This window comes from Macrotis lagotis, chromosome 4, assembly GCF_037893015.1.
Source record: "Macrotis lagotis isolate mMagLag1 chromosome 4, bilby.v1.9.chrom.fasta, whole genome shotgun sequence".
In the NCBI taxonomy this organism is placed as follows: domain Eukaryota; kingdom Metazoa; phylum Chordata; class Mammalia; order Peramelemorphia; family Peramelidae; genus Macrotis; species Macrotis lagotis.
In genome coordinates this window covers 85,772,776-85,800,713 of record NC_133661.1, presented here as the reverse complement: position 1 = coordinate 85,800,713, position 27,938 = coordinate 85,772,776, and the positions used below count along the sequence as shown (strand labels likewise).

The 27,938-nt window shown below is 36.4% G+C and overlaps 1 protein-coding gene across 3 annotated transcripts in view; it reads right to left on the bottom strand.

The window, feature by feature from the left end:
- SLC16A12 (solute carrier family 16 member 12) overlaps window positions 1-26,749 on the bottom strand; it is a 142,340-nt gene extending 115,591 nt beyond the window's left edge. For 2 of the 3 annotated variants that reach the window (XM_074233408.1, XM_074233411.1), the window contains exon 1: window positions 25,673-25,815. The gene's annotated coding sequence lies outside the window, so the exon portion shown is untranslated. Of the gene's footprint in view, window positions 1-25,672; window positions 25,816-26,665 lie in introns of those variants that run through there. The other variant, XM_074233409.1, reaches the window with a different exon arrangement.
- Between the last annotated feature and the right edge of the window lie 1,189 nt (window positions 26,750-27,938).

Sequence of the window (27,938 nt, the reverse complement as noted above, 5' to 3'; positions counted from 1 at the left end):
AAAGAGCTTAGTTTAAGTAATTGACATGTTTATTTTCTATAATGCTTTTTAATGAAAATAAACATAGGAAAATGAAATGAGAGAAAGAAAAGGGTTTTAGATAAAGAAAGGTTCTAGAGACGAACTTCATGCCATAAGCAATTCTGCACAGTCCAAAGGAAGTGTATTTTTCAAAAGCACTAACAAATAGAAAACACATTTTGAACTTTTTTACACTGACAACAGCAGATGAAGAAAAATGGTTCCAGAGTTTTTCCTTAGATTCTACAATGCCATGTATCAACCTTGAGTAGCCTTTTGGAACAGGAATGTTAAAGGAATATAGTTGATAGATCCTGGAAACAAGTATGAGTATGGCCTGAATCAGATTAAAATGTGGTTCCTTTCTTATTTTTATGTGTGGCTATATTATTGGGGAGTTTAGGGGCAAAAGCAGTGGGGTTAAGTGATTTCTCCAAGGTCACATAGCTGGATAATTATTAAGTTTCTGAGGCTGATTTGAACTCAGGTCCTCCTAACTCCAGGGCCATGCTCCATCCACTATGCCCCATGTGGTTATATTATTTAAAAAAAAAAAAGAAATATATAAACAGGTGTGGTTTTCTAAGTCAACATGCAGTCCACAGGGATCCTTATGTATGGTTTAGTGACCATTATTTTCTAAGTGAATTTGATACCAATGGTCTAGTAGATTACTAGTCCCCTAATTTCCCTAACTTCCTTCAAATCCCAGCTAAAATCTTCAGTTGGATGTCTTTCTCAATTCCCTCTTAATTCTAGCTGATTAATCTTTTGATTATTTCCAATTTATCATATATATCTTGTTTTACATAGTTTTTTGCTTATCATCTCCCCAATTAGATTGTTAACTCTTGAGAGGAGAATCTGCCTTTTACACACAGAAGGAAGTTAACAAATATGTAATGAGTGACAGATACCTTCCCCTCTACTCATTATTGCTCCTGTCACCTATTCAGAATTTATACTATGTTTATTACATTTAGCAAAATGGAATTAAAGTATAAAATTGTATACAAGATGTTGCAATAATGTCTTCCATCTTAAATCCTCAATTACAGATTTGATATGGCATCAGTAAAATGATAGTTATTGCAAAAACTAGCATAGAATTATGTCAGTATGTTGCCATCATAACCATATCATGCTATGAAATTGGAAAATGCATACCACTGCCACATTAATCTTCAAAAATATTCACTTTCCATGATTCCCTTTTATCTATAGAATAGCATACACATTCTTTAGCCTAGTTATAAAGACTCAAAAGATGGTCCCAAATTACTTTTCCAATCTGATCTCCCATTATTTCTCCTCACAAATATGCTACTCCAACCAGAATGATCAATTAATGAATAAATGAATGAATGATTCATTTTAAAACCATTTATCAAATACCAAGGACTTGGGACAAAAGTACAAAAATGAGACAGTCTTGCCACCAAAATAGCAAAGCAACAAACTGGAGGTTACCTCAGCAGTCATAATTCAACCTATATACAAAAGAAGTTTACATACTAATATGTAATAGAAAGACATAACACATTAAGGGAATGGTGAACCAGGAAAGAAGTGTCTGGAGAATCACAGGGAAAATGAGTTGAGTTGAAGCGAAATTCAATCTATTGACACACCACTTCCACAAGCAGAAGTGGAATAGCATGGAGTAGCATATTTGATTGCTGAGTTCATAGTCAAATATGGAAAGGGAAGTGGGAAAGGTGTTCACAAAGTGATTAAATGTCCTGAATGAAATATGAAGCATGATATGGTCTAGGGATCCAGAATTAGTAGATATAAAGAACTGACTGAGAGAATACTCAGTAACCAAACAAGCCAGCTAAGTCCAGGACAGGAATTCCAGAGATGAATGTATTAACCTCAAGAACTAGGGATACTGAAATTTCAATCAGGTTTGAAGAGATTGCACTAGATAGAGAGAAGAGGCACTATTCTCACAAATATTCACTTTCTCCATAAAAATATCTCATCTATTTTTATTTCTTTGATTTTCCTCAGGTCACTCATCCATTTTAGAATGTCCTTCCCATCTCCTCTCTGTTGTCAATCCTACAAACTGTTAATATTAAACACGGAAACAGAAAAACACAGCTGAGATAGCATAATGGAGTGAGCTTATAGAAATTCCCTCATAAGCAAAAATTGGATTGTTTATTTTAAAAAGCAGCTAAAATCAATGAGTAAATAAATGAAATTGGATTTCTTAAAAGAGCAACTATCCCCAGTTACTTTTGTGATCACCTTCCTTGCTAACATATCAGAGTGAGACTGGCCCAATAGTGAGATTTGAAGTTTAGTGCATGAAACAATATAGACACAATAACCAGGCAAGAATTCAAAAAGTTCACAGTGATTTTAGCTATGGTGGTCTAAGTTTTTAATCAGGCTATATGTGACCCTGGCTACAATATCACCAGGAAAAGTAATTATTATTTGGGGGTGTGTCTGGATATGACCCACTTTGTGTGCCGACATGACACAGAACAATGTATATACTTAAAAGAGAATTTAAACAATTTGAGCTAGACTAGCCTTGATAATTAGACTGAGAGTCATGTATCTAGTCCTCCACAAATGGTCTCAATATCTTGTCGTGGACAAAAGATAGTCCATCAATATACATTTTGTAATGGAGTCATTTTCTTCTTGCTGAGTGCCCTGGAAAAGGAACAACAGGCAGTAAATAAGTCAGGAGACCAATTTTAATGGTTCTAGAATAATGCCCCTGTGGTGGATCATGAAAATTAACTTTCTGATGACCAACTTCCCCCAAAGCAGCAGGTCCCCATCACTCAAAGTCTACTAGAATCCCATTAACTATTGGGAGAAGAAGAAAAGGGATCATACCTGCTTGTCTTTGTCATATAAACTGGCCTCCAAGATTCAGCCCCACTTGTTTTCAACTGATGTGAGTAAACGTAAACATTGGAAAATTAAGGGATGAAACTCTTGATTAAACAATGGATTTGGATTAGGGATTACTGCATGGGAAGAAAAGAATTTTATTAAGAAACTATAAATCTTTTCAAGAAAGAGTTCATTGTAGATTCTAGCTACATACAGAGAAAAGTAGGAGGCTATCACTTTGATAGTGAGATTGAAGTACAGTAATGGAGCCTTAATTAAATATTCACAAATATATGGAAAATTCAGGATTTGAACCCAAGTCTTGTCATCAATTGAATAACCTAGGCATGTCACATAATTTTATATTTTTCCCCTCTCTCTAAAATGAGCAGGCTCAACTAGTCCTTAATGGTCTATAATTCTAAGACGTGCAGTAATAACAATTACCATAGGTAGAAAAAAATATCACAAGAATGATATTGGTCAAGCAAGATGAATAATAAGACTAAAAGCTAATGTCTATTTAGTACTTTTAGCCTTTTAGATTATGACCAGGGGCAGCTAGGTGGCACAATGGATAGAGCACTGGCCCTGGAGTCTGGAGAACCTGAGTTCAAATATGGCCTCAGACATTTAATAATTACCTAGTTGTGTGAACTTGGGGAAATCAACTTAACCCCATTGCCTTATCAAAAAAAAAAAGACTATGACCAGTTAAATAGTCAGAGTGTTGAATACAGTTTGAAGATGATCTGATACCATCGTAGTTCCTATCATCACAGTTCCAAAATGGAAGATCTGAGAGAAAAGACCATACTAATAATAAAAGTAGCAGTAATTTGAAGACATGTTTATGCCAGAAAGACTACTCTGCCAACAATATCTATCTGCTGACTCACAAAGAGAATGACATGGATGGGCTATATTATTTCCCAATAACATTACAATTATTTTAACAGTGGAGAGATGGTTTCTTAGTTCACTGTTAGATTCTGATGAGAACTTCTGAGGGCAGTCCTATCAGATCAGACACCAAAGAGCTACCTGATCAAAGGTAGTCGAAACCCTCACCCTATCAGGTAATGAGATTTTTATGGAATCATAAAACAAACTATTGAGGGAATCTCACTCTGTGTCAATCAAAAGGAATGCCTAGCCCAGGCAGGAATCAAGGGCAGTATTCCAATAAAGACTGCTCAAACCAACCTGATTCATTATAATTATAATCAATCAACTAGTATTTATTAAATACCCACTACCATGAGTCATACCCTAGGTTCTAGAGATACAATTCCAAAGAATGAACAATTCTTACCTGCAAGAGTTTACATTCTTAATGTGAAACAATTAAGTTTAAGTATTTACAGAATAAACATAAAGAGAATAAAGACAAATAAGCACAATAAAGGTGAATTTTATGTAATTTGGGAAAGAAGGCACTAAATATTGAGAGGAACCATGTAGAACTGAGTTCTTAAACTTTTTTTCCTTTCATGGACCCCTTAGAAAAATCTGGTGAAACCTTATAGATTTTTTAAAATATTATTTTTAAATGAATAAAACACAATTCATAGAATTATAAAGAAAATCAATTTTATTGAAATAGTTACTAAAATAAAATTTCAAAGCAGATGAAGAATCTCTTATATAAATACTTAGACTTGAAGAATGTCATAAAAGAAGGTAGAGATTCTATGAAACAGACATGAGGGGGACTTGCATTCCAGGAACAGAGAATGAATGACCAATGCAAAGGCAAAGAGATGGAAGATAAGAGTTTTGCAAATAAAGAACATAAAGATAGTTTGGCTGAATCATGTAGCATGGGGAGGGAGTTATATACAATGAAACTGGAAAGACAGATTGAGGCCAAGTTATAAAAAGTTTTAAAAACTAAACACAGAACCCATATTTTATTCTAAAGCAATAGTGAGTCATTTCAGGGTTGTTGTTTTTTTTTTTAAGAACAATGAATGTATTTTCCAGACCCTAAAAGAAAATGCATGGTTTGAATTGACACATAATCCTTTTACAAAACCATCTCACAATAATGTATGAGGTATAAGACGTGCAAAATACTAGGGACTGTGTGTTCTACAAGTGTGCAGTTCTTACAATCAAGCCTGTTCCACAAAATTCAGGACATATGGTTGCCATAACTATAATCCAAACTCTGAGTTATACATGTCTGAAACAAATAACAAGGAAATTTTGAAGAAGCGGTGTTTGCCTTGGGGAGGAATAAGTGAGGTCATGATGTTCTTGCCATTTTTCTCTCTCACTTCCCCTGAGGCTTCTCATTAACTCCTTTTCTGAATTATTGCTGGGTGTGCTTGAGGTGATCAAGTGAAGTTTCAGGACTAATTATCCCACAACACGTCTTGCCCTATTTTTCCAGTTCACTCACAGGGAAAAGAATAGCCGAATCTTCAGCCCAAAGGCAAAAAGATCAGGCTTCTGAAATCCTTTAAAAAGAAGCTCTCTGGAGAATTCTATCTATGAGAAGAGAATATACATTGGAATTAGAGCTAGATCGTGACGATCATCTACTTTGACACTACCAAGGTAAAGTGATTTATCCAGGTTCACAAGATGTATCAAGTTTATTCCAACTACAAATCCACTTTGGCTTCCTTTTCTCTTTCCTTTTCTTTTTCTCTCTCTGTGTCTCTCTCCTCTCCCTGTGTCTCTTTCTTTTTTCTCTCTGTGTCTCTTTGTGTCTCTCTCTGTCTCTGGGTTTCTCTGTGTGTTTGTCTTTCTGACTCTCTGTCTCTCTTCTCTGCCTCTATCTCTGCCTCTCTCTTTCTTTCACATTTTATACTGAATAATTACCTAATAACAGAACTTTATTTTCTAGAAATCATTTAATGCTTTTTTTGCTATGTCTTTTACAATTGGGCAGAAGTCCATTGTGGTAGCCACAAGTTTCTGACTAATGATAGAAATTCTCTCATAGTACTAATTTGGGGTAAGGGGAGTAAAATGATGTGGTGAAATGCTCCCTATCCCTAGGGTAAGAGCACTTGAATTCAAATCTTCCTTCTTATGTTTATCACCTTTGTGATCCTGGGTAAATCACATGTCTACCCCAACCTCCTCATCATCTGTAAAATTGTTGAATTAGAGAGTCATTGTAGTCCCAGATTTGAATCTATGAATGTAGGTAGCAGAATTAAGGAAGTATATAAAATGAGATCCTTTTAACAATGCTTAAAACCAGGGCTTTACCAGTTTTCAGTTAAAGAATATGACTTTCAGTAACCATCACAATTATAAATATACAATTTTGGAAATAAATGCCAAGACACTTTGGAAATCACCCTATATCAGACTGAGGAAAACCCTAGATTGAGAGTTTGAAGATCTAGGTTCAAATCCTAGCTCTGCCACTCCTTAGTCTGTTAATCTGAGAAATTTATATTTTTGCAGATACATTCATTTCATTTAGGTTGATAGATTTCTTAAAAACAAACAAATTAATAAATGCTTTAATTTCATGTTCATTGTTGATAAATTCACCCTTTTCATTTTTGATACTGATAATTTGGTTTTCTTCTTTCTTTTTTTTAATCAAATTGCCCAGTGGTTTATTTATTTTACTAGGTAATTGCTTTTTTTTTTCACAAACTAGGTCCTAGTTTTAATTATTGGCTTTGTTTTTCTTACTTTCATGTACCACTGAGAAAAAATTATATTCTTTTCTATTCAGTTTTGATTTTCAACAAAGCTCTATTATATCTAACTTTTAAAAAATGTATTACTTTTTAATTTATTATTTATTTTTGTTAGATTTATCTAGTTTTTAGAGGAGAAAGTTGAGGTCCCCACTAGTAGAGTTTTATTGTCTATTTCCTCCTATAACTCCTTTAACTTTTCCTTTAAGAATTTGACTGAATGGAGGATTCTGGGAAGATTGGAAGAGTATGTCAGAAAATTTCAAGTTCTCCAGAAGCAAAAATAAACAGGAGTTGGGACAGAACAATGATTCTCCTGAGACAACCAGTGGGACATATGGAGAAGATCTGAAAAAGGATCCCCTAGGACTGGGATTTGTTCAGAATGAAGAGCAAATACTAACTCCCTAAATTGTCAAAAAGCAAACCCTAGAGGCAGTTGCATTAGGAGAAAGCCTCCACCTCAGTCACAGGAATTTCCACCTCCTGGACAGTGTAGGGAGTCTGGTATTTGAAGAGGGAAGAAAGGGAACATCTTGGATGCCAAGCTTAGCTGTGCTGCCAATGGGGTCTTGGGCAAGAAGGAATTAGTTCATACTTGCTGAATGAAAGCAGTGGCACAGGGATACTGCTGGGTATGGACACTTACAGAAGAAATGAGTCCTCAGTCTTGTTTACAGAGTGTAGGGGGGAGAACTGGAGGGTTCTCAGGGAGAAAGAGCATTTCCAGTACAGTGTGATGCAGGGGTCCAACTGTGGCTTGGGAAAAGAAAGGAGTAGAGAGGGTGGTCCAGGACAGAGCTCATGAAGTCAGAAGCACCATACCCCACAACTAGAACTAGAGAAGAATATGACAATAAGCTGCTTTAAAAAAAATTTTAATGAGCAGGAAAAGGAAAAAGAACCCAACCATAGACATTACAATGGGAATAGAGAAGATCAGGGTTCATCTTCAGAGGAAGATAATGAAGCAAAAAAAAGTGCTTCTCCTACCCCAAAGAGAAACATCAAATGGTTACCTGCTCAAAAAGAATTCCTAGGAGAACTCAAAAATACTTCAAAGTCAAATTAGAGTGATGGAGGAAAAAAACTAAAAAATAAAAGAAGAATAATCCAAGAAAACAAGAATATTATGAAAAGAAAATAAACCAGCAGGAAAAGAAGATCCAGAATCTTAAGGAAGAAAATAACTCACTGAAAATTAGAATTGGGCTAGGAGAAGTCAATGAAGTTATGAGATCAAGAAATAATAAAACAAAATATAAAGAATGAAAAAATAAAAGAGAATGTGAACCACCTCTTAAGAAAAACAGCCAATATGGAAAACAGATTAAAAAGAAAAATCATAAGAATAAGCAGACAATTCCAATGCTATGATCAAAAAAAATATTGATGCAATATTATAAGAAATAATTAAAGTCACCCTGAAGTGTTGGATCAAGGGGAAAGTAAAAATAGGACAAAAATTCACTAATCACCAACTAAAAGAAGTCTGGAGGAAAACTGAGAGGAATATCATGACTAAATTTCAAAACCCTCACTTGAGGAGAAAATATTAAGAGCAAGAAGAAAAAAATTCAAATATGGTGGAGTCACAATTAGAATTTCCCAAGATCGGGGTGGCTAGGTGGCTCAGTGAATAGAGCACCGGTCCTGGAGTCAGGAGTACCTCAATTCAAATCCGACCTCAGACACTTAATGATTACCTAGCTGTGTGGCCTTGGGCAAGCCACTTAACCCCATTGCCTTGCAAAAACTAAAAAGAAAAGAACCCTTAAAAAAAAGATTACCCAAGATCTAGCAGGAGCTTCATTAAAAGACTGAAGGTCTTGGAACATTACATATTGAAGAGCAAAAGAAAATTTTTGTCAGCCTTTCAGGATTTTGTTACAAAAAAAGAGCTGAATTTAATAGAAAATATGACATAAAAGAACCAAGAGAAATATAAGGTAAACATCAAAGACTAATTACAAAGGACTCAATAAGGACAAATTGTTTACTATCTATATGTGGAAATTTAAACCATATGTCTAAGATTGCTATTAGTATTTGGGTGGTTTGAAGGAAAGATTGGGGTAGAGTTGTGTATGAATGGGATTCTCAAAAGTAAAATTGTGTAAAAGATAAAAAAATTGTCTTATACATATGAGATATGAGAAGAAGAATTCATACAAAGGAATTAGATGTTGAAGAAGAGCTGACAATTCTGGAAAACTATTCTCATCAAGAATTAATGTCAAAGAGGGAATAATACATACATATGTGCAATATATGTGTACATATGTATGTAGACCTATATGTATACATATACATGTAAAAGAGTATAAAAGTCTTCTAAATTTCAAAAGAAATAAGAAGAGAGGATAGAAAAGCTGCCAAGTTAGAGGATGAGGGAATAGGAGAAGAAAGTATATAGAAGGGTGTGTGGATCAATGTGTAGGAGGGTACAGAGGAGTGTATTAGGGAAGGATTTTTGGAAGGGCAGTAGGTCAAGGAATAGGAAGGCAAGATAGCAAGTAGAAATAAAGTAGAGATAGGGGGCAGCTAGGTGGCAGCTAGGTGGTGAAATGGATAGAGCACTAGCCCTGGAGTCAGGAGGATCTAAGTTCAAATCCAGCCTTAGACACTTAATAATTGCCTAGCTGTGTGACCTTGGGCAAGTCACTTTATCTCATTGCCTTAAATAAAATTTTAAAAATTGTAAAAAATTAAAACTTAGATTAGTGCATACTTTGGGAATGGCATAAAGACTAACAAACTGGGGGGGGGGGGGTGGCTAGGTTGCACAGTGGATAGAGCACTGGCCCTGGAGTCAGGAGTACCTGAGTTCAAATCCGGCCTCAGACACTTAATAATTACCTAGCTGTGTGGCCTTGGGCAAGCCACTTAACCCCGTTTGCCTTGCAAAAACTAGGGGAAAAAAAAGACTAACAAACTGTCTTCTGTGGGGGATGGGGGGAGGGAAGCAAGATTGGGGAAAAAATTGTAAAACTCAAAATAAAACCTTTCTAAAAAAAAGAAATAAAGTAGAAGAGTGAGGCGGGGTTGTTGCTTTCAGTAAAGTTATAATAATGACAAATACACACAAATGAAATATGTAGCTATCTATGAATATGTGTATGGATATATGGATGTGTATATAGATATAGATATATAGAGATGTATATATGTATGTACATATGTGTGACTATATGTGTGTATACATATATCCATTAAGTAAACAATGCATATAGCAGAAAACAGGAGAAAACCTACAAAGAAGCAAAGAAAAGAAGGACAATGTGTAGGATTTATTAAATAGGCTTTCTTGAAATAGAAATTCATCACTTTATATTTTTGAATCCTCTCATATTTTACTGTGAACATGACAATTTTTTTCTTAATTTGTATTTAAGTTTAAAATCAAAAAGTTAAATAAATAAATATGTATAGTCAAGAAAAAAAGAATTTGGATACTATATGTCATTTGATCTATTTAAGTTTAGTATTGATATCACTTCATTGTCTATGACACTTTTTAGTAAAATGTTATTTCTTTTAATTAGAACTATTTTGGGTTTTCCTTTGTCTGAGATGATGATTGCTAACCCTGTTTTGTTTCTACTTCAACTGAAGCATGTTACATTCTTCTCCAACTCCTTACCTTTATTCTGTGTGTGCCTTTCTCCTTCAAGTGTGTTTCATATAAACAAAATATTGTAGCATAATGGTTACTAACCCACTTTGTTATCCACTTCTATTTTATGGGTTTATTCAACCCATTCACATTTACATCTATGATGACTAGCTTTGTATTTTCCTTTATCCTTCTCTCTTTTTTCACCATGTCCCTTCTTTTTTTTTAGGTGTTTTTTTCTTTTTTTGCAAGGCAAACAGGGTTAAGTGGCTTGCCCAAGGCCACACAGCTAGGCAATTATTAAGTGTCTGAGAACAGATTTGAACCCAGGGACTCCTGACTCCAGGGCCAGTGCTTTATCCGCTACATCACCTAGCTCCCCTGCCATGTCCCTTCTTAAAAGGATTTTGTTTCTGACCACCATCTTCTCCAATCTTCTCTCACTTCTATCTGCCCCCTCTTCTCTTCATCCCTCTTCCCAGCTACTTCACTATAAGTTAAGATAGATTTCCATACCAAAATGATCATCATGTTATTCTCTCTTTAAACCAATTCCAAGGAGTGTAAGAATCCAGTGCTGCCCCCCATTTTCCCCTCCACTTTAATTTACCCCATTCTGCCTTCTTTACCTTTCCTTTTTCTGCCAATTCACTTCTCTTTCTCACTACTTATTTTTATTTTTTGGTTATTATTCCAACATAATCAACTTACACCTATGTCTTCTGAATACACACACATAATACATATACATTTATATGTGTATTACTTATATACTCATATAAACATATATGTATATATCACACATATATAAACATATTTATATATACATATCTATGTTTATATATATATATATGTATACACACACATTTCTATTAACTGTCCTAGTAATTATAAATTCCCAATATTTATTCATGTAGGAATATAAACAGTTTAACTTTAGAATTTCTCTTTCCTGTTTACTTTTTTTACTTCTTTTGAGTCATATTTTAAAGTCAAATTTTCTACTCAGCTCTGGTCTTTTTATCAGGAATGCTTAAATTCCTCAATTTCATTAAGCGGTCATTTGTCCTCTAGAGAGATTAAACTCAGTTTTACTGGGTAGGTGTTTCTTGCTTGTAATTCTACTTCCTTTGCTCTCCATAATATCATATTCCAAGTCCTCCAATTCTTTAATGTAGAAGTTGCTAAATCCTTGGTTATCCTGACTATGGAATTTTTTCTTTCTGATGGCCTGAAATATTTTCTCCTTGACTTGGGAGCTTTGAAATTTGGTTCCTGGGAGTCTCATTTTGGGATCTCCTTCAGGAAGTGATTAGTAGATTATTTCCATTTCCATTTTATCTTATGGTTCTAGGATATCAGGGCAGTTTTCCATAATAATTTCTTGAAAGACATTATCTGCTTATTCTTTGATCATGGCTTTCAGATAGTCCAATAATTCTTATGCTATCTTTCCTCAATCTATTTTTTTAGATCAGTTGTTCTTCCAATGAGATATTTCACATTTTCTTTTATTTTCACTCTTTTGGTCTCCTTTGGTTTCTTGTTGTCTCATGGAATTATTAGCTTCCACTTGTCCAATTCTAATTTTTAAGAAATTATTTTCTCTATTGAGCTTTTCTACCTCCTTTTCACTTTGCCAATTCCAATTTTAAAAAAAGTAATTTTCTTCAGTGAATTTTTGTGTAACTTTTTCCATTCGGCTAATTTTGTTTAAGTTCTTCTTTTCAGTGATTTATTTTATCTCTTCAATCTTTTTAACTGATTTTTTTTTCAAATGTTATTTTCTTCAGTAGTTTTTTCTTTTACCAAATTATTGACTCTTTTCTTGATTTTCTTTAACCCCTCATTTCCTTCCCCATTTGTCCTCTATTTTTCTTATGTGCCTTTTAAAATACTTTTTGAACTCTTCCAGAAATTTGGGGAATTCCTTTGGAGAGTCAGGTTTGTTTTGAGACATTGTCCCATTTTTCTTTGAGGTTTGACATGCAACTGCTTTGATTTTCTTGTCTTCTACTGAGTTTATATTTTGATCCTCCCTGTCACCAACATAGTTTTCTATAGTAAGATTCTTTGTTTGCTGTTTGTTAATATTTAACCTATTTCTTGACTTTAAGTTAGAAATCTGACTCTGCTCCTTGGGTGCAGGGAGCACTGTCCCAAGCTTTGAGCCTTTCTTGATGCTCTTAGAGTTAGTTCTAGGCATCTGTAAGTTTTCAGTTCTTTCAAGATAGAATGATTTAAGGAGAGGTGTGGTCATTGTTCTTTTGGTCTGTAATCTGGTCGATGAGTGACCACAAGCACTCTTTTCCACCCTGGAATTGTGATCAGGGTCCCCACTCCTTCTGGGACTTGTGACCTGGAACTGTGACCTAGAACCCTATGGGCAATGCAATAGAATCTTGCTCCCAATTTCAGCAAAGGTCCACTGTACTCTTCTTCTGACCAGTTTCTGATCTTCTTACCAACCATTGGCAGGAGCTCCAAAAGCTGCCACTACTGCCAATTCAGTCACTCTCTAGACCTGCTGGCATCTTGCCAGGGTACAGCATGTGCTGACCTGACCAGCACTGGGCTTTACTCCACCCATACCCCAGTATGACAGATCTTCACTCCAACCTTCTAGACTGTCTTGGGATTGAAAATTGTTTCACCCCAACCTTTTGTTGGTTTTGCAACTCCAGAAGTCATTTTGAGGAGTTATTTTTTAAATTTGTTTGGAGGGGAATTTGGGAGAAGTCAGGTGAGTCCCTGCCTTTACTCTGTCATCATGTCTCTCTGCTCCTTATTCTAATTGAACTTAGGCAAGTCAATTAACCTCTTAATGCCCATTTTCTTCATGCATAAAATGAGACAGGACAAAATGATTTCTAACTTTATTTTTCAGATCTGATATCCTATGATCAAACCATTCTCACTTTACAAAATAAGATAATTTACTTGCTAATTATAGCCTACTATTTAAGTTGTAAAAACTCAGACAACAAATTTTTCATTTACATAAACAAAGAGAGTCACAAAGTAACCAAAAGAAGATTTTTTTTTCCCCAGAAAACTCTAAAAGGCACAATATTAGACCCAAAGAAAAGGGGCAGCATGGAGACAGAGTGATGGACTTAAGTCTGGAAGATCTGAGGTTGCCCTACCTCTGACATACCTTAGCTGTGTAATCAAGTGACAAATGATTTGATTTTTCTCATTGCCGGTCAACTCTGTAAGACTACATCATATGAGTTGAACAGGGATTATAAGAATAAGTTATCATATAAGAAAATTATCAAGGAAAAGTTGTAGATTGCATATTTGTCAAGAGAAAAATAATTTCCAGTTAGTTATCCTTTATTGTCATAACAATAAATTGCCTACAAAGAATGAGACACTGTACTAAGCACTGGGAAGAAAAAGAAAGGCAAAATTGTCCTTGTCCTCAAGGAGCTGCCATTTTAATGGGGAAAAAATATCTGAACATCCCTACAATCTAACTCATGCAAATTGCTCCTTCCTTAAACCATAAAAAAATAAGTTTGATGGAACTAATACTCTCTCTGGAACATGGATTTTTCATCATTTAGAATCAAGAAATTTATCTATATTCTTAGGTGATTATAATAAAAAAAAAAAAAACACTAGACATTGACCAGTTCTTGTCCTCTGAGAGTTCCAAGTCTAGTAGTAAGAAAAACACAAATGAACCACACTCTCCAGTCCTATAAAATTAACAATTTGACAAAAGCCATAACATGAAAAATAGCTCATATGAACTTGAATTATGTCCCTATTCTGTTTTATTTTTAGGGTACATTTCATCTTCATTGGAATCGAAGAAGGATTAGAAATTCTTATATTGAAGTATTTGTCCCTGAAAAAAGAGAGAAGATCCATTCTTGATGGTTAAAACAAGTCAAGGTATGTTTCAAAAGAGAAGCCAAGGGGGCAGCTAGGTGGCACAGTGGATAGAGCACAGGCCTTGGAGTCAGGAGTACCTGAGTTCAAATCCGGCCTCAGACACTTAATAATTACCTAGCTATGTGGCCTTGGGCAAACCACTTAACCTCATTGCCTTGCCAAAAAAAAAACTTAAAGAGAGAGAGAGAGAGAGAGAGAGAGAGAGAGAGAGAGAGAGAGAGAGAGAGAGAGACAAGCCAATCATTCTCATCTTTCAGCAAACCATATATTTCAAAACTACCAATGAACAGTGCATAAAATAGAGGTTCCATAGCTCCACTCCAAAATATAGCATAAAGTGCTATGCTGTCTTTATGGTCTCCTTTATCTTATAAGAGGTCATGTTGATGTACTATTTCTGGCCTTGGTCTTCTCTGCTCAGAGACCTATGAAATCACATATGATTTTTAAATTCTGTCTTTTCCAGAATAATACAGAAGGGATTCTACAAGATGTGCTTGGTCAACAATATACATATTTTTTCATTCACTCCCTTATTCTTGTTCAGATATGGTCTGGAGAAGATGACTCTAAAGACCCCATTCTAATTCTGAAATTTTGTAGTTCTTTGATTCTACTATGGACTCACTTTCTCCTTCCTATCTTATTAGTGAAAATGTCAGACTTATTTTAGCAGAGATGCTCAGTTGGTCAGTCTGGTCATTGGAAGACCAAGGTCATCCAGGAGGTAAATCCCTTTATGAACAGCTAATTTCTTACAATGCAAGGTGCCATATACTATCAGAAGGACTGTCCCTAGAAAGTCTAGTGGGAAAACTCAAACTCAGAATTCAAAGAGGAAATGAGACAATGGGATATTGGACTCTGAAAATGGAAAACAACATTGCTGGTCTCCTGTGACACCATTAACTTCAGAGGCTGTTGATGGTGCACTGTGCCAAACTGAAGTCTTCTGCACCTCTCCCATGACCCATACCACCCACATGAATTGTGACAAAACTATACAGCTGGAAGCCTGATGATCTTCAGCAGACCCAGAGAGGCTTGTGTCACACACTTGCATGGGAAAAAAAAAACAGAAGGAAAATTTCATTAAAGCAAATTTTTACTTCCTTTAATCCTAATTGAGAACTTCCTGGTGGATCTAATGATTCTGGTTACAGAGAGTTGTTGTTTTGTCCAATTACAGCTTAAGCAAAAGTTATCAAATAAAATCAGAGATGCTGAGTTTTATTAAACAATTCATATAAATAAGGTAAATACTAGTTTCTGCATTATGAAGTTAATTGAACCCATGACATATTGTACATATTGTATGTGTGATCTTCTGGGTACTGTCTCTATATGGAAAGGCCATGGTGTATGATCAATTGCACTATTTCAATTCATTAAATCTTCAGCTAAATGTAGAATCATAAATTTGGGAAGGGTCTTTATTTGTCATTTAGTTCAACTTCTTCATTTTCAAGTTGAAGAAATTGAGGCCCAGAGAGGTTCAAAACCTTTCCCAGGGTCATACCAGAAGTAAGTGACAGATTTGAACTCAGGTCCTCTGATTCTGAAATCAGTTTTCTTGTCATCACACATGAAGCTATTGCTACACACTAAACTGGGGGGGGGGGGGAGAAATTGAACATTATCACTGAATGTATTTTAACAGAACCATAATTAATGCAAAGTAACCAGAGCTTTGTCCAAAGACTCTAATTTGAAGGGTGAGTCCTTCTAGGGGAAACTTTTCCTCCCCAGGAAACTTCCTCCCTCTGTGAGACAGTCACCTGAGGGTCTTAAAGTTTTCTACCTGACCCTTCTACTTAGCTCAATGTTACCCTCCCATCTCAGGTCCTGTATATGCATCCCCCTAAATTTCAAGAGGAGTATAAGGCACTCTCTGTGCATGATCACATTGTCTTCTGATCCCTACACTGCCATTTCCTCCCTCCCAGCCTCACCGTATCTTTGGTGATTCTCCTCTTGCCTTCTCTGTCCCCCATCCCCTTCCCATTCCTCACTGAACTATTTTTGTCCTGGGTGAAAAGACTAATACTTATGGTCTGGGTTGTATTATGTAAATGTGACCTATCCATCCTACTTACAAAAACTCTTTCTATACTGTTACTCTATAGTTTTGTTCCTTCTTTAGGTGAAAATTTATATGAAATTTGAAGCACAACACCCAAAAAATTAAAGCATAATTGAAGATAGAATGAAAGAAGAATTTACTTGTGGGACCCAATCCCATCAGATGGTCCACCCTTTTGTTAATAAACAAGACCATAAAGAGTTCTTGGTATCCCATATTAGCTTTCATACATAAGCATGAGACTGCTGCCCACCCTCAATATTCCTAACAATAAGGATGAATTTGTTTGAACCACTCATGCTTTTACTAGGTCACCACATAGACCATATTTCTAAAGCATGCAGCCAGGCAAAAAAGGTCAGTGTATGGCAGAAAAAATTTGGAAAGTTAATCCTTTAGTATAGATTAAGGCTTCACACTCATGTAAACTATTTCACCTCTAACAATTGAATAAGCCAGTCACAGGTGATGGGCTTTAATAACATAGAAAAGTAAATTTGAATATATGTGAATTTGAAACAAATAAAAAACTGCTAATTAAAACAAAGATCTCTATCTGACTGAACTTCCTTGTGCTTTTTGACTATGATGTCAAAACTCACTGGAAGTTGACTGCTGAAATCTCCCATTAATATCCCTGCTCCATAGAGAAATAACTCTTTTGTTTCATGCTGGATATGGAATTTCTAGAGAGTAATCTTCATGGAAAAGGCTTCTCAGCTAGTTTCCATGCCCTAGACTGTGCCCTCCCTAACTCCTATGAGAGCTATGTAAAAAAAAAAAAATGTGTGGGAAAAGTATTTCTCATCAAATCTCAATGTGGATGGTTAGTAATAACTCAGAACAATTATGACCTCTGTCAAGCAAGGCTATAATATATATTTTGAAATTTAATAAATATGGAAAAGTATAACCGATAAAAATACTGTTTTATACAAAAATAAAGTATGATATGAAAAAAATGCTAAAGGGAATAGTCCATGAGAGATTTTTTTCTAAACTTGTATAAAAATTGAATAGCATAAACAACAAAGAAAGAGAGTGACTACAAAGTTAATCAGATGAAATACTGAAGACCATAACCCAATAAATATATGATTGACCTAATTTGGTAATAACACCATCAAAAATGTAAGATCATTAAAATCAATAGGGGTTTCTTATGTACCTACTATGTGTAGGAGAAAATAAAGAATTCCAGTCCTCAAAGTGTTGACATTCTATTAGGGGATTACAAAATGTAGACAGGTAAGTAAGGACACATACTGACTTAAGGAAAGTCAGAAAGATCTCATGGAGGGAGGGTTGGTAGGGAAGGATCTGAACTGTCTTGAAAGGAGCTACAGATTCCAAAGACAGCTTGGGGAGAGGTAGAGTTATTCAGGTCAGGGAAAAGTGCATGAAAAGATAGAGAGGCATCTGATAGACAGTTGCATATATGAAATATCAAGTTTGTCTAGCTCATAGAGTATGTGAAAGGGAGTAATAAAGAAATAGTATATGTATTTTTGGAGACATTTCCAAATAAAAATAAGGCCTAAAAAACCCAAAATCAAATGAATCATTCTGATTGAATCTATGAGCTACATAAATATGCCACTTAAATCATATTTCCTTCCTATGTGAAAGTCAAATACGAAGTCAAAAGATTTTAAATTTTCATCCTTTTTAAAGAATATGCTAACAGTATCCCAAGCACCAGGAAATGAAATTCTTTGACTCTAACAATTCACAATCTGAGCAAAGCCTACCTAGTCAGATCTGATTCATGTAACTGATCTGTCAAACTTTAGATTCGAGCCAAAATGGTCTAGGAACAGCTCAACCCTGGCCCCATGTTCCACAGTCTCTCCCCATCCAAGTCTAGTTGTTATGGCTCTTTCTCTTCTCATATTATTAAGTATATACATATCTGTTTATAAACTGCACTTCTTCCAGTATGATGCAAGTTCCTTGAAGGCAATAACTACTCTTCAGGTTCATCTTTACATCAACCAAGCCTAGAACTCTCCCTCAAAATGTAGTAAGCCCTTTATTTATGTCTGGAGACCAAATGAATGAATGTATTAAATAAGACCAAACATTAAAAATTGATAAAGATGTAGCAGTATTATAATCACTGATGGTAGAGAGACCCATACTAATGAAATCAGAAGCTCTTCTAAGGTATAGAAGCTTATAACTTTTGCTATTGTTGCCTAGTCATGTCTGACTCTTTGTGACCCCATTTGGGGCTGTCTTGGAGTGATTTTCCATTTCCCTCTTCAGTTCATTTTACAGATGAGGAAACTAAGGTAAACAGGGTTAAGTGACTTCTCCAGGGTCATACGATTAGGTCCAAGTTCAGATTTGAACTCAGGAACTCTATTCACTATAACATCTAGCTGCCCCGACTGCTTGTTCAACTGAATGCAAATGGTTTTAAATGCTTTAAAATATATTGGGAAATTCTAGGAGTCAAGATTAATGATCATTCTATCAATAAAAGAATATATATGAAGATCAAGGACACACCAATTTGACTATAACAAAATGATTAAGGATTAAAAAAGAAAAAACATCAACTCATTTGGTTATGGGTTGATATAGACAGTACCTATGTAATGTCAATTGATTGTGTAAGTTGAAGTGATACCAAAATGCAAATTAATTGATTCTTCTGTTGGCTTGACTAAATTTTAACATTAATATAAACATGACATCCATTAATTTAGTAAAAACTAATCCCTCAAATTAGTGAGTTGATTGAATTTTTCACATCTTCCCATATTGGCAGTATAGTTAAGCTGTGTACCACATCACATTGGATATTTGAATTTTTTTTAATTCAAGTATCTAGTCAATCTGAGTCATTTCCAAGGATCCAGACTTGAGTGTTTCATAGTACAATTATAATAATCAAGTGAAAGGTGGGAGTCGGAATAATCATTCATTTATTTTATTTTCATTTCATTTAATAATTTAAATTATTCATTTAGTTTATTTGATTTTTCCCCAATGAACTGAAGTTATGCTTTCACAACAACATTTAGTCCAATTAGGACTAAACTGATACATTAATAAAAAAACAAATAGTTATTAGCTTGATTTTTCCCACTAAATCAATTAAATTTATATCTACTTAGCACTATTCAGTCAGATCAATTAGAAAAGAAGTCTTTATGTAATCAATTAGTTCCATTAATTGAACAACTTTCCACCTTTCATTTGGTTTGATATTAGCCTGAACTAAGCTATAATGCTACCCATCTTATAATAAATGCATTCCACTTGACCTCAGCCTCAGTTCCTTATGGTATCAATGATTTCTTTCATTCAGATCAACTGATAATAGCCAAGATAACCGATACCCACTTGCTTGACTGACTTGTCTTTGAAAACCTTAAGTCATTGGCTTCTTCCTTTAAAAAGATTTACCTTTTTTTTTTAAAGCAGCTCCTATTATGTCTTCTGGTCTGTTTATTTTTGAAGTCAAAGCTTCAAAGAGATGAAATTACTAAATCAAATGATTCAACTGGTCTGGAATGGGGTCACTCATGCAGCTGTGTGTTGTCTCAGACAAATCAGTTCACCTACCCTGTCTTGGAGATTAACAAAAACTATCAGTTGGACCCAGGGCTTATTGCAACAGGTAGATAGGTACACCTTCAATTATTTTGTGACTGGAATGTAGTATAGAAAATGGAAAATGATAACTCATCTAAAAATGCCTTTAAAAGAAACTTAAAATCTATTAAATCCTAGGGTAATTAATTATGTTGAAAAATTCAACCTCAAATAGATATTGCTTTTCATATGATTTGTACTGCTCTTCACAATATTTGATTATGGATTCCTGTCTTTTCTACATTCAATACAGCATCTGTTAGTTCTACATGGGTATTCATAAATATTCAGCCCCGTTCTTTGTTCCTTGTACAGGGAACATTCTCCTCCTGGTCTTCATGAGGGCTGGAAAGGTAGATAACTGCCTCACGAACCCACACTGACACCAACAAATTTATAGTTAGCTTTTGCCAGGAGTATGATCAGAGGTACTTGACAGGAAAGATGGTTGAGAAGTGGTTAAGAAGGCAATTAGAGTTAACACCTGGAGAGATGGATATCTTGATCTTTATCCTTTTTGTTGTTTAGTCATTTTAGTCATGTCTGACTCTTTGTGACTCCATTTGGACTTTTCTTGCCAAAGATACCAGAGTGGTTTGACATTTTCTTCTCCAGTTCATTTTACAGATGAAGAACTGAGACAAACAGGGTTCAGTAACTTGCCCAGGGTTACACAGCTAGTTAAGTGTCTGAAGTGGATTTGAACTCATGAAGATAACTTCTAAGACCTGAATTCTATCCATCCTAGCTATTCCCCCTTTATCCTTTTACCACAGTTTTATCAATTTGAAGCTAGCTGCAGCAATTCATCTAGGTGTAGGCCTAGATGGTAGGGAGAATTACTCTTGAAGAAGGAGCATAAAGGGAAAAAATTATCTTTCCTAGATGCCCAGACAACTGAGAAAGTGATCTCTTGAGAAGAATTCAACAAATGGTATAATTTGTTATGAGGCAGTGGAAAATCCAAGAGTCAAGAGAAAAATAGTTAGTATCTGTGTTTATTATGGACAGTTTAACTCCTCTCAGCCTCAATTTTTTCATGTAAAATGGAAGTGATAATACCTATAGTATTCATCTATCTATCCATTTATCTACATTATCTATCACCTAGACTCATTGTGAAGATGAAGTAAATTTATACACTGAAGGAAAGTATTCTTGAATTATCCAATCTCTTCATGACTGAACTTAGTTTTCTTAAACAAATAAACTACTCTTAAGGGTGTTTTTAAAATAAAAAATAAAAACATATATATGAAATTTAACTTGCCAGCTATGTTTTCAGAAATATTTTACAATAGGATTTGAGCCCCAGCTTCATAACACTAAAATACTAGATTGACTATCTAAAGATTCTTTCTTCTCTAGTCCATGATCCTAGAGATTTTAAACTTGTATTCAATACAAACACAAAATGTTTGGCTAAAGGTAAAGAATGTATTAATATTCCACTAGACTGAACTAAATACCTTTTTTTGGCTGAAGGTGACTGAAAAACAGCCAAGCACATTTTCATAATCCTTTCTTTAAAAAAAAATAGAATAGGCAAACTAGGCAGTTAGGTGACTAATAGAGTACCAGCCCCGGAGTCAGGAGGACCTGAGTTCAAATCCTATCTCAGACACTTAATATTTACTTAGCTGTGTGACCTTGGGCAAGTCACCTAACCCGATGGCCTTGCCAAAAAAAAGTCTCAGCTTGTATGTCAAGCCATTTTTGAAAAAAGCAATAAAATAAAGTTTTTACTTTAAGTAAAGGTGACTAAGAAAAATGCTAAAGTTGGGAATAGTTGATAAAAATAATTACTAATAGAGCAATCAATAAAATAATTAGGTCTAAGGTTAAAGAGATAAATAGAAGGAAATACAGAACCAAAAGCAAATGCATACTGAAAAATAGCTTTTAATTAATGGTGTACGTTATTTCTATCGAATAAATTTATAATACGAGTAACCAAGAGTGCTATGAAACCAACATGGCAGAATGTTGTGGAGAGAGCAACACTTCATTATATTCCACCTTACTAATTAAATAATTCTGACTTACTAACTGGTTTTCTTATAAAGGAAATGTTATTTCATTGACTCTGCATGAACTACATAAAATAATCAATGATAAATTTAAACTCTACAATGTATATTGGTTTTTATTTTGGCTTTGGTTTTTGATGCTATTATTTCATTGCTTGGGGTATTCAACAGCCTGAAAACTCCCTCCACTGATGCAGGTCATTATTATCACTGTTTCAACCTTCATAAAGGAAGTATGAAAGACTATAAGGATATTTAAGGAACTAATCCTGGAAGTCTTCTGATCCATTTCTGACAGATATGACTTCATGTAGACCATGTAACCTCTCAATAGCCCCAGACCAATCTCTAAGACAGTAGGGTGCAGATTCATATTAGCATAGGGCATTTTTCTTTGCCATTGTAAGAAGATAAAACAGTTCCCAATTCCCACCCTACCACCAAAAGTATAAACATGAACTAAGAGTATTAATATGGATGATTTTTTTTCAATAAGGTTAGATAGAAGGATACATTAGATGTTTTCTAAGATCCTTTTCAACTTTGAAATCTTAAGATTCTATATTTTGACTACAAAAAAAGGAAGTATTATGTGATAAGAAGACCATTGGACAAGGAACTTAGATTTCCTAAATTCTAGAAATAGTTTTGTCACAAACTATCTATGTGACTAAGGCAGTGTAGTGGAAAGAAACCTAGGTCTGGAGTCAGAGGAAATAGATTCAAATGCTACTACCTAAGCTACTTACTGAAATTTTGGGTAATTCAGCAGTTTTTCTGAACCTGTTTTCCCAACCAAAAATGGTGGATTGGACTATCTTATGAATTTTTGGATATTAATTTCTCTTCTTTAAAACTCAATTACGTTATCCATAAAAATAAGGAATTTGGATTAGGTAACCTCCAGATACCCTAGCACTAGTTCTAAATCAACTTAAAAACATTACCCAATTGATATGTACTGGCAGTTCTCAATGGAAGAAATCGAATCCAGTTATAGCCATATGAAAAAAAATTGTTCCAAATTACTAATAATTAGAGAAATTAAAATTAAAACAACTCTGAAGTTTTATCTCACACCTATCAGACTGGTAGAAGTGATGAAAAGAAGAAAATGGCAAATGTTGGCTGTGGAAAAACAGGCACAGTTGGTAGAACTGTGAATTGTTTCTGTCCTTAAGTAATTAAGAATTTTACTCCAAAAGCTCCAAAACTGTGTATAGATAACTTTTGACCCAGAAATAGCATTTCTAGAACTATACCTTAAGTATATCAAAGAAAAAACGAAAATATGTTTAATGTATTAAAGAGACTTTTTTGTAGTGACAAAGAACTGGTGTGTTGTTGGTGGCAGTCTGTGGTCAATAAGATCTCCTTCAAGTGAAGAAGTTACTTCTGGCTTGATAGTTTGTTGTTAAAAAACAAATTGTAGCATTAATGCCATTCTAAGAAACTGCAAACTCAAAAACTAACCATCCCGCATTGTAGTAGCCTTTCTGTATCTGATTTAAATAGCTCCAGAAAACTATTAATAACTATTAATTTATATATATATGTATATATATATATATATATATAAACTTTCCCCAGTATTTAACTTGATTAATCAAAATACAATTATTTCACCAAAATGTGCAACCTTGTAAGGTGGAAAGAGTAATATCCTTGGTATAACAAGAAAAGTTCAAGCCCCCCTCCCCCAATTCTATTCATTCCCTTTCTTTACCCTTAGATAAATAACTAAAAGATAATCTCTGGACCTCAGTTTCTTCATCTATAAAATGGGTCAATGTCCTGTAAAGTTCCTTCCAGCTTTAAATCTAAACTCTTACAATTTTTTAATTACCAAGTTGCTGCTGTTTTAGTACTGTTGGACTCTTTGTGACCCCATTTAGGGTTTTCTTGGCAAAGATACTGACATAGTTTGCCATTTCTTTCTCCAGTTCATTATACAGATGACAACTGAAGCAAACAAGGTTAAGTGACTTGCCAGGGGTCACAGAGCTAATAAGTGTCTGAGGACAGATTTGAACAGAGGAAGATGAGTCTTCCTGAGTCCAGGCCGGACTCTACTGACTGGACCACCTAGCTCTATAATTGAGCTAACAAAGAATTGTTTTTAATAGTTAAATTTCAGAACTGTGAGAATCAGAGTTTAACCAAAAAACAGAACAACAACATCATCAACAAAACACCTTCCAGCCCTTAGGAAAACTGGTGTGTCCTATATGATCTGCTGCAAATATTATTCATGCATCCAAGCATGAGCTTGTTCAACAAAAACTAAGTCAACTATGGACAAGCACTGTGCCAGACGTTAGTGTGGGTGGTTAGATAAGCCACAGTTCTTGCCATCATGAAGTTTACCTTCTATCCCAGAGTTAAGACACTGAGGAAGATTCCATAATATACAGTAGTACATGATAAATTCCTCAAACAATTGCAAGACCAAGTACTCTATGAGTCCCAAGAGGCAATGTCATTTGTTAGCAAGTTGACAGCATTCTAATTCTGTCCTTTCTAAAAAAAAAAAAGAAAGAAAAGAAAACATCTTATATCACTGTACTGGAGCAATGCTGTCTGTTGAATTAAGAAATCATGGGACACGGGACAGCTAGGTGGTGCAGTAGATGGAGTCAGGAGGACCTGAGTTCAAATTCGGTCTCAGACACTTAGTAATTACCTAAGTTGTGTGACCTCGGTCAAGTTGTTTAACCACATTGCCTTAAATAATTTTTTTTTTTTAAAAAGAAAAAGAAAAGAAATCATGGGGCAACTAGGTGGCCCCGTGGATAGAGCACCGGCCCTGGAGTCAGGACCTGTTCAAATTCGGCCTCATACACTTAATAATTTGCTTAGCTGTGTAACCTTGGGCAAGTCACTTAACTCCATATTTTTTGCAAAAAAAAATCCAAAATAAATCTTTCAAAGTTTAAAACTGTTTTAATATAGTTCCATTGCCTCATATCAGAAGCAAACTGTGTTCCTCTAGTGGAAACAGACACAACCACGAAAAGAACCGAGATGAGATTAGTTTTTGGAGATCCAAGGAAACCGGGGTGGGGGTGGGGGGATCCACAAGGATCTCCTCGCCCAGGCTACGGAGGAGCCCCGAGAGAATCCAGAGGAGTCAGCCAAGGAGGGCGCCCGCCTTTCCCGACTTCGGAATCCCCGCTAGCCAGAGTCCCGTTTGCTCTGATTTCTAGTGAAATCGGGCACCGGTTCCTCCTCCTGGATGCAATATTGAGCTGGCAGAAATCTAGGTCAATGGGAAGCCGCTGGTCCAATTCACCTTCCTTCTGAGTTGGGTTTTGGGGCTGGCGTGTTTGGAGTTGTTTTGGTTTGGGGTTTGGTTGGGTTTGGGGTTTTTGTTGGTTGGTTTTCTGGGAAGCGCAAGCGGGCTCCGAGGCTGCCGCGGAGCCGCGGAGCCCAGTCCAACATCAGGACCGGGGAAAGCCCCGCGCCCGAAGCCCGGGACCCCCTGTGTCTGCCTGCGGGTGGGCCCAGCCGTCCGAGGGCGGACCCTGCCCGCGCCCGACTGGCCGCCCTCCTTCCTCCAAACGTCCCGCCACGGATCACCTGAACCACCGAAGTCTTCGAGCCTTCCTCCTCCCTTCTCCTCCCAGCTGAGCAGCAGCCCGGCGCCCACCCTGTGCCTTCCCAAGGGAAGAAGGCACGAAGTTGGATTCCCTTTTCCCCTCTTCTAAGGTGCTTAGAGATCTCTCCGGGGCTAGTCCCCACCTGGGCACCTGATCACTGAGACGCCCTGCTCCGCCTGCCAGGACCCACGCCGTCCCCATCCAAATGCAGCCACCAGCCCTTCTCGAAGGGGCTCAGCTCCCACCCCGGGCCAACCTTGGGGCCCCCTCACCTCGCAGGGGAGGCTGCAGCTTCGGGGCGCTTGTAGCTGGGTCCGGACATACCCCCAACTCCGCTCCTGCACAGCCTAGTCCCTACCCTCCCGGCCCCGGCTTACTCAGCGCTTCCGAGGGAAGGGGGAGGGGGCGGGGGGGAGCGAAGGGGGCCGGCGAGGGGGGAATGGGAGCAGTGACACCCGGAGTCCGCGGCCGCCGAGGGGGGCCGCAGCTGCAGCTGCCTGCTGTTGAGCTCTGGCCAGAGAGCGCGGAGGAGTCCCTCAGGAAGCCTGGCTCCTCCATCCCCTGAGATCGAATTACACCGAGCAGCTCCGCTCTTCCAGCTCCCGACACTTTTCAGCTGGGCTGGGGGTGGGGTGCTTGGGGGGCTCCGGGGAACTCTATAGTTCTGCCTTGATGATGGGGTGGAGGAAAGGCAGTGGGGTCAGGTAAAGGAACTGCGCTCCGTCGGGAAGTGAAGCCCCGCGATTCCCCACCCAGCGAAATAGAACCATCGAGAGATGAGCAACCCCATCACAAGGCCCTCTTGGGCCCGGTCATCCTGGAGCTAGAAGTTGGGGCCGTCACATTCGACCCCCTTATTTTATAGATGAGGAGCCATTTGAAATACTGACAGATTTAATAAAATAGAACAAAGTAAATAAAAAACATAAAGTATTCTCTCAGTGCTTCACCTAACTGCTAGTATCTTCCCTCCAAAATTATTTCTTTTATATGGATCATTTATTGGATAACATTTATCCAATTCTATACATTGTGTATATATCGACATATATAGGAATGGTCATTATATGTGTGTAGATATTCACATATGGGTACGTATATTGTGCATTGATAGATCTATATCCATCTATAGAAATATATTCCCCTTTAAATTATAAACTTATTGGGCTATTTTGCTTTTGTCTTAGTATCCCAAGCAGGAAAGGGTCTGGTCCACAATAGGTACTTAACTAAATTATATATTTTATTATGTATATTATACTTACTGGAAGGAATGTGACTGTTGACCTCTCAGTTTTACAGATGAGGCAACTGATCTGCCCAGATAGCACAGAGATGGAGCCGGTCCACAGGTCTTAAAAACAGACTCACTCTTTTGAAGAAAGAGTTGTTTGAGGCCATAGGGCAGAATGCTCTGTCCACTGAGCTTCGGCCTCAGCATAAGCTTTCGGTTTGTTATATGGATGTACCTTTCAGAGAAAGCAACTCGACGAAGATCACCTAGTGCCAGCCTCTCTGGGTTTAATAGGCAAACTGGAGATAACTTTATTTTTCTTTGAAAACTTTAGAATTAGAGAGGAAGGGACTGTTGATATTTACTTCTAGGACAAATTATGGAAGTTTAAATGAGACTGATTAGTAAAGTCATTAATTCTTCCTCCTCTGCCTCTTTCCAAACTGCCGCTGGGTTGGTGAAATTCCCACTTACTTCCAGAGGGAGGGTATTTCCATTACCTGACCCGAATGTCCTAGATGACTTGGGCGTCCAGGTCTCTAAATTATAAATGTCAAAGACATATTCAGGCCTGTGCCTAAGGTTAGCTTTATGTGATTATTAACTAACTGCTGTCTGAAAGGCCAGGATTTAACAAATACTGTTTGATGGAGGCATCATTAAGCCATTCCAAATGAGCCTATAAATTGAGATAAAGGACATGAGTCATGATATACCCCTAAGAGATGTTCTTGAGAATTAGCTTCTGAGACATTTCCTTTTCAGCTAAATGTTTTTCTTTGTTAAACAATTTTAAAGTAGTAAAAGGCTACTTTGCGACAGGTAAATATTTGCCCATTAAAGTAATATTTGACAGCTGAATTCTTTAAAAATTATTTAAGGAAAAAGAAAAGGAAACACCCCCTCTTAACTGATAACATTTTCCACTTTAATTTTAGATAGACAATCCAATAGAGTGTTTTGGTTCTTGCTTAAAACAATTCATTGATTGTAGATTTTTGTCTTCTGTTTGTATGTTTCTTCTAGAATAGCTCTTAGCACCTCTGTGGAGATTCGATAAATACACTAATAGTGCTAATCCTTCAATTCTCCCTTACAATTGCAAGCCATCAAATTGTATCCTATTCTCAATCCCCTTCACCCTCACCATCTCTAATACATTTAAGAAATTCCTTCTCACTGAGTAGATGAGGACCCTGAATAGGAAATAGGAAAAGGGGGAACAAGACACTCCAGAGAAAGACAGAAATCCTTCTAATCCAAAAATAGGACAGAGGGAAGGATTCATTTCTAGATATTGGAGT